At 45.8% G+C, this 5951-nt stretch overlaps 1 long non-coding RNA gene across 1 annotated transcript; it reads right to left on the reverse strand.

The window, feature by feature from the left end:
• Window positions 1–1215: 1215 nt before the first annotated feature.
• Window positions 1216–3280, reverse strand: LOC118508219. Its single transcript, XR_004905766.1, has 2 exons — window positions 3183–3280; window positions 1216–3022 (listed from the first exon to the last, which is right to left on the reverse strand). It is a non-coding gene; the product is annotated as an uncharacterized LOC118508219 (long non-coding RNA).
• Between the last annotated feature and the right edge of the window lie 2671 nt (window positions 3281–5951).

Here is a 5951-nt window from a genome sequence, read left to right on the forward strand (position 1 = left end):
ACATACCGAGATACCTTAATGTCTTCCAAAAACCTGATCCTGAGAGTCTAGGGATCTAGCGTCCGGAGATGGTGCAGCCAAAAGGGGTTTCTGCGTCCAGTGCTCCAATAGGGTAATGACGAAAAAGTTTGACTTATCTTTGTTTATTACACTCCACTACCAGGCGTTACGTACGCTGGAGGTCATTGCTTGTAGCGGTAGGCCTCTGTAGCCATCTGTTCTCCTCACCTCCGGAGCAACCGGAGACTCACGAACAGAAAGACAGATTTGTTCTACCGCTTCAAACGCAGGTGGAAAGGCATAGCAAACCCCTTCCTGTCACCGCAGAGCAAACTTGCTACTCGAGAAAAAGAAGTAGAAGATTCACAAATTTTCCCAATCTACCTTTGCGGTAACTGGTCAAACTTCAAGGTAGGGACAGGCCCACGACCCACGTGTACCATTGGCCCCTATCCCAAAAAGCAGCTACAACAGCTTCGATTTCCGGTACCGTCCAGAAGGTACCCGCATCCGGTATCCGGAGCGCCGCGTACCGTTCCGAGATTCGTAAGATCCTTACCAGAACGACCATACCGCAAAACCACATCTCACAAGCCGGGAGATCCGCAACGAAAACAGGGCGCACACATAGGAAAGAGATATCCCGGAAGAAAGGAAAAAAAAACCTAACAAGCTTTGCTATTGTTTACCCAGACCAAACCGGGAACCGGGATCCAATATATAAATATTTCGGGACTCTCGGTATACACTACCGAAAGCGTTCCACACACAAAAACCCATCAGCAAATTTGAGTTGCACTAAGAATATGTTTTATTGAATTAATCAGATTATATTTATTCACTCGCCGCCTCCAGGGGCCGGCCAGGAGAGGGATTTTTGGCGACTTTCAACTTCCACTGGTACAGTGGAGCTGTCGCTTTATTTATTGTTGATGCTACCGCATCCCGAAGGCAAGCGGTAGTAAATCCTCGGTAGCTCTCCATCTCTCTCTCTCTCCAGCAGAAGAGCTCGCCGGATTGCAGCAAGATACAGGCGAGATACAGGCACCAAAGTGTCGGATTTATTTACACGAATCATGAAGCGTTAATGCCACTCGTTGGCCGGAGGCGTCCGGATCCGCCACCTCCAAGTAAGCTAAATCAGAATTACTTGCGACTGTTTATTGGATGTGTCATAGCGAGTCACTAGAGCGGAGAGTCGTTCCTTTTCCAGGGTTTTTTTTTTTGTATTCCGCTTTGTGTCATGTGGATCTGTGTGCTTCCAGGGTACGGACGACTAGATTGGGAGTGGGAGACTGTCAGTAGTAATTTGTTTAATTACTTTCTACGTACTGGCCCGTTCGTTCGGTGTGAGTCGAATTGGCGGTCGCCCGTCTTATTGTGGATTACGTACGCGTGGTGATGGCATTTAGAATAGGACTCACCACTGGTACGCGCTTGGCAGCGACGCCAACACGTATATTGTTTTGGCTGGTTAATGCTTGATGATGCAGTGTGGGAGGTTCTATCCGCGTACTGTACATGGAACAGCGCTCCCGAACCTGCAGACGTTAGACACTAACCAGAGCGCTGGAATCGGGTGAACATTTAAAAATCGGTGAACGACGGATAAATATCCTCATTCCGAACACCAATTTTGTGTTGCAGAGATCGCATGTTTACTTTGAAGGGAACTCTTTTGAAGGTTCTCATTAACTGCCACACATGGGTGAGGTATACTTTCAAAAACCAACATTGAATCTACCAGATACTTTCTACAGTCGCTTGAACTGAAGAGTCCTGGAAAGATGACTCCTGACCAAGGTTTGACAGCTGTCACATTGCATTACCCATTACTCGAATACCCGAAAATAAATAAATGTTTAATGATATGCGCTACTGCAAGCTGCCAAAACCGTGTTCAGTGTCCAGCTTTTTCGGAGCGAAACTTCCTCTCAATCTGATGCCACCAAAAACCCTCTTCCAACTTCCATTTAGCCAAAAGACGCAAACAAATCTACCTTCAGCACCGTGTAAAACTATTCCCTAATAAACGCTTCAGCACAAACGGTACCATTACGTACACACTCACACGCATTAGGTATCAGCTCATAAATCTTTCTTCGGTAAAAAAGGGGGAGTACTCGAGTATTCTCGCCTGGACATTGGAGTGTTAGGGATAGAACCGCTGCGAGCAGGGACAGGACAGGAGCAGAATGTTCCATTTCGGGAAATTAAAAGGACCAAATTGACACAGGGCCTCCGCACAGTGTTGTAACCCTGGAGGGGTTTTTATCACGCTGATGATTGCGAAGGTGGAGATCCGGACTCCAAAACTACCAATTGCTTTCAAAGTGTTGACACCTTTTTTTCTCTCTCGCTCCGTCTCTACCTTTCTCCTTCTCGTCTCTTTCGTGGGATTTTATGCCACTCGGGGTTGGGCGACGTGTGTGCGTGTGTGTGGGATTGGGTCACATGTGTACTATAAAACCAAAGCAAACTCTTATTCTCGATCGCCTTTTTTTGGTGCCCTCTATCGGCCAGAACAAACGGTAGGGGTTATACAAACTGCTGACCTGCTGCTGTTTTTGGGGACCACTCACTTACACACCCTCACCTCCCGCGTTGTCAATAACAGGACCGATTTGTCCGTGATTCGCACTACCTGTCTCTCTCTCTCTCTCTCTGTCTACCTAACTCCCACAATATTTCGTTTCTTTTTTGTCCCGACTGCGTAATGCTCTCGTTTGTAAGCACCGCACACACACACACAAGCACACATGGTTAATCCAATTTTACCCGTCCGCATGCTGGTCCGCTGCTTCAGCCTGCTTGACAGCCAAATATAAGGAACGGCACCGAAGATGAACGTGCGCTGGGAATCGGCATCGGCCAGCCCCGTACACAAATCCGGCAAAACGAACTTCACTTGTTCCGGTCGTAATTTATTGCGGCCAAGTCAGTAAATCACCTTTTGATTACGATATCTTTGACACTGTCGAAAGAGCCTCGGTAGCGTGGGTGGGAAGTAGTCGTAGTAGAGCTGGAGCAGAGAAAAAAAAAACCATGGATGTAGGCACCAAGGTACAGATTTTTTTGTTGGTGTTGCTGTAGCGGACATCGTAAGAGCCTCTTTGTCCTTAGTAGTCGACCCGGCCGGTAACTGCTGTTGCTGAGGTTTCCATAAGGGAGGTAAATGTTACCTTGCGAAAGATGGAAGGAGTTTGAGTTTTGGAGTTCTTAATGTAGCTACCACTTGTAACAGGTCAAGTAGGATATACTAACAAGGTAAACTGACAGGAGAGATGCCTTAAGGTTACTTAGCTATTTGACAGCTTCGCCAATGGAAGACGTACGCACGGGTCTAGGTGAACCCTTAAACAACGCGCCTGCCAGAAATGATTTAATTTACATTGTTGAAGTTACCCAACCACATACGTACACCCAAACCAACTCAGAACAGTCGTAGCCAAAAAATCGATTTAAAAGTAGAAAATTGCATTTTATTTTCCCATTACCGCACGCATCACCGAACCCAACTAGCATAGTTGTACTCCGGCTCGAAACATCACACCATCATCAGCCCGTCCTAATCTCACCCACCCAGTATCTTCCGAGTTCCCTTTCGATTGGGCAAAAACCGTTCATCTCTTGTTAGATTTTTTTTCTCTTCACATTACACCAAGGGATATTGTAACCTTTTCCATGAAGAAGGGAACAAAAAAAAAATCTCTCCGAACGCCCACACCTCTCCCATAGAATAGCAATCGGAAGGGAAGATGTTCTTACCGGCTGTGATACGTTCAACGTTCAAACAATGGGCACAGCTTGGTTGGGGTGAACCTCAAAAAGTCAGCAAATCAACAGCAGCAGCCTTCAATATCCCACAGCAATTGGCAGGCTGTGGGTGGATCAAGCAGCGCCAGGATAATGGTTATAGGATATTGGGTTTTGCTGGAGTTGGATTTGTGGTTTGATAGTCAGTCTAATTTCAATTCTTGGTTTTGAGACTGCCTACTTTGGTGAGGTGATGGCAGGACACAGTATGGACGGAAGATGAGCCTAGATTTGAATGTTTGGTAGTAGCGTTGCAATAATTTATATCCATATAAATATCACTAGAATGAAAATATGTAGATCCTGAATATGTCTCCTACTACTTTATAACTCTGGGGACTTCAAGATATTACATATATTCCCAATATCCATAGTAGAATCAAGCAGATCTCTTTCAAGATTCTAGATCTCGTCCAGGATCAACTATCGTAACGACATAGATCTTCGAAACACGAACTAAACAGTGTCTAACTTACGCTGTTTAACTATATTTTAAATTGTTTACCTTCCTTAACAAGCAACTTTAGCAACCTGACAGATGGAACTGCTTGTGACCAATTTAACTACAACCACTTCACAGTGGTGGATAGTGTTAGTGCTTCGGACCCGCACCGTGATAGCTGTTTGCCTTGCACAGGTAGACGGATAATGCTGCACTGCACTCGTACCCTCAGCAAAAACTAGGAGTTGCAAGAGAAAAAAAAACAACACAAACCACTCTTTCCCCATCCCGGACTCCAGCTCCTAGTCTCTCTCTCTCTCTCTCTCTCTCTCTCTCTCTCTCTCTCTCTTTCACTCGTTAAGGAAGAATTTCCTTGCTCCCAAACCACTCCAACAAATGGGAAACAAACCACTTGAAACTTTAAACTAATCATAGCACAGGGAAAAACCTCGGGTCAGATTAAATGACAGCTCTCCGTTGCGGTGAGAAGTAGTGTGTGTGTGTGTGTGTGTTGCTGTGTGAGTGCTGGTGTAAGTGAAGTTGACGAGAGCTCCGGGTGTGTGAGTATCCGACGAGACCCGGTGAAGGTGACTGCTGACAAGTGGAATAAAGTGTAGAAACGTTTGTTGCCACACTACTGCAGGACTAGCACTCCGTACCGTGCAAGGTACGAAACCGGACCCGGAGCGTTTTTGTTTGCCAAATGGTCTGGGTTAAGCTCGATGACGTTTTGGGCTGTTTGATTATAGACTTCCACCACGGTAAAGTTCGTGCGTACCACTAGGTGTGAAAGAACTAGCATAGCTGGAATTTGATTTGCGGTCAGACATGTTGTTAGGAACTATGTCAAACCGAAGCTCCGGACTTCGGCATTACCTGGGATTGCGTGGTTTGTCGGGGGTTTGGGACGATTTTCGACAGAAGATGAATTTAAAAGCAATGGAACGGTTTTCCAATCACGGGCAAACTTCACCGTCCTCACACCACAATTTAATCTGTGTTGACTGTGTGTGTATGTGTGTGTGTTCGGAACCATTTTCAATAAACCAACAAATAAAAAAAGGAATCCAAAAATATGTTCTCATTAGCTAGAGAGAACCCATTAGTTTTATCGCCACCGCTTGTAACTGCCACCTTTCACAAATGGCCGAATTTGTTTGGCGCGTTCTCGTCCACTCGCTCTTGTTTTTTTATTGATAAAATTTCGCACTGGAAGCACTCCAAAATTGCTCTCCCCCGCGAGAAAAAAAAAGGTGCTACCGCGATCAATAATTTGAAATTGTTATTAGTTTCCCACTGTCGAATGCATCCTTGTGCCGAGAAATTGGCGAAATTCAATAATGTTTATTCCACGTACTTCAACGCCTCGCACCAGGCCAGCCGAAGGTTGTGTGGTACCGGAATGGCTAACGGTTTCCACCTCGGAGATTGCAATAATCCACCCTTCGGGATCTCCTACTCGCGGGCAGAGAGATTTTATTTTTACCATCTCCAGGCTCGGCGGAACGAAGTACACCGGGGCACTCTGTGTCAGAGTTAACCGCGTCAACCAATATCTCGATATGCCGAAACTGTTGCGGGAAATTACTTGTCTAACGTTCCCAGCGCTAAATGGGAACTGTTCCACCGCTACAAATTGGTTGAAGGGAAGAAGAATTGCAGATGCCAGATTTTTAATGCCACAGGTAGGCAT

Source organism: Anopheles stephensi, chromosome X, assembly GCF_013141755.1.
Source record: "Anopheles stephensi strain Indian chromosome X, UCI_ANSTEP_V1.0, whole genome shotgun sequence".
Taxonomy (NCBI): Eukaryota; Metazoa; Arthropoda; class Insecta; order Diptera; family Culicidae; genus Anopheles; species Anopheles stephensi.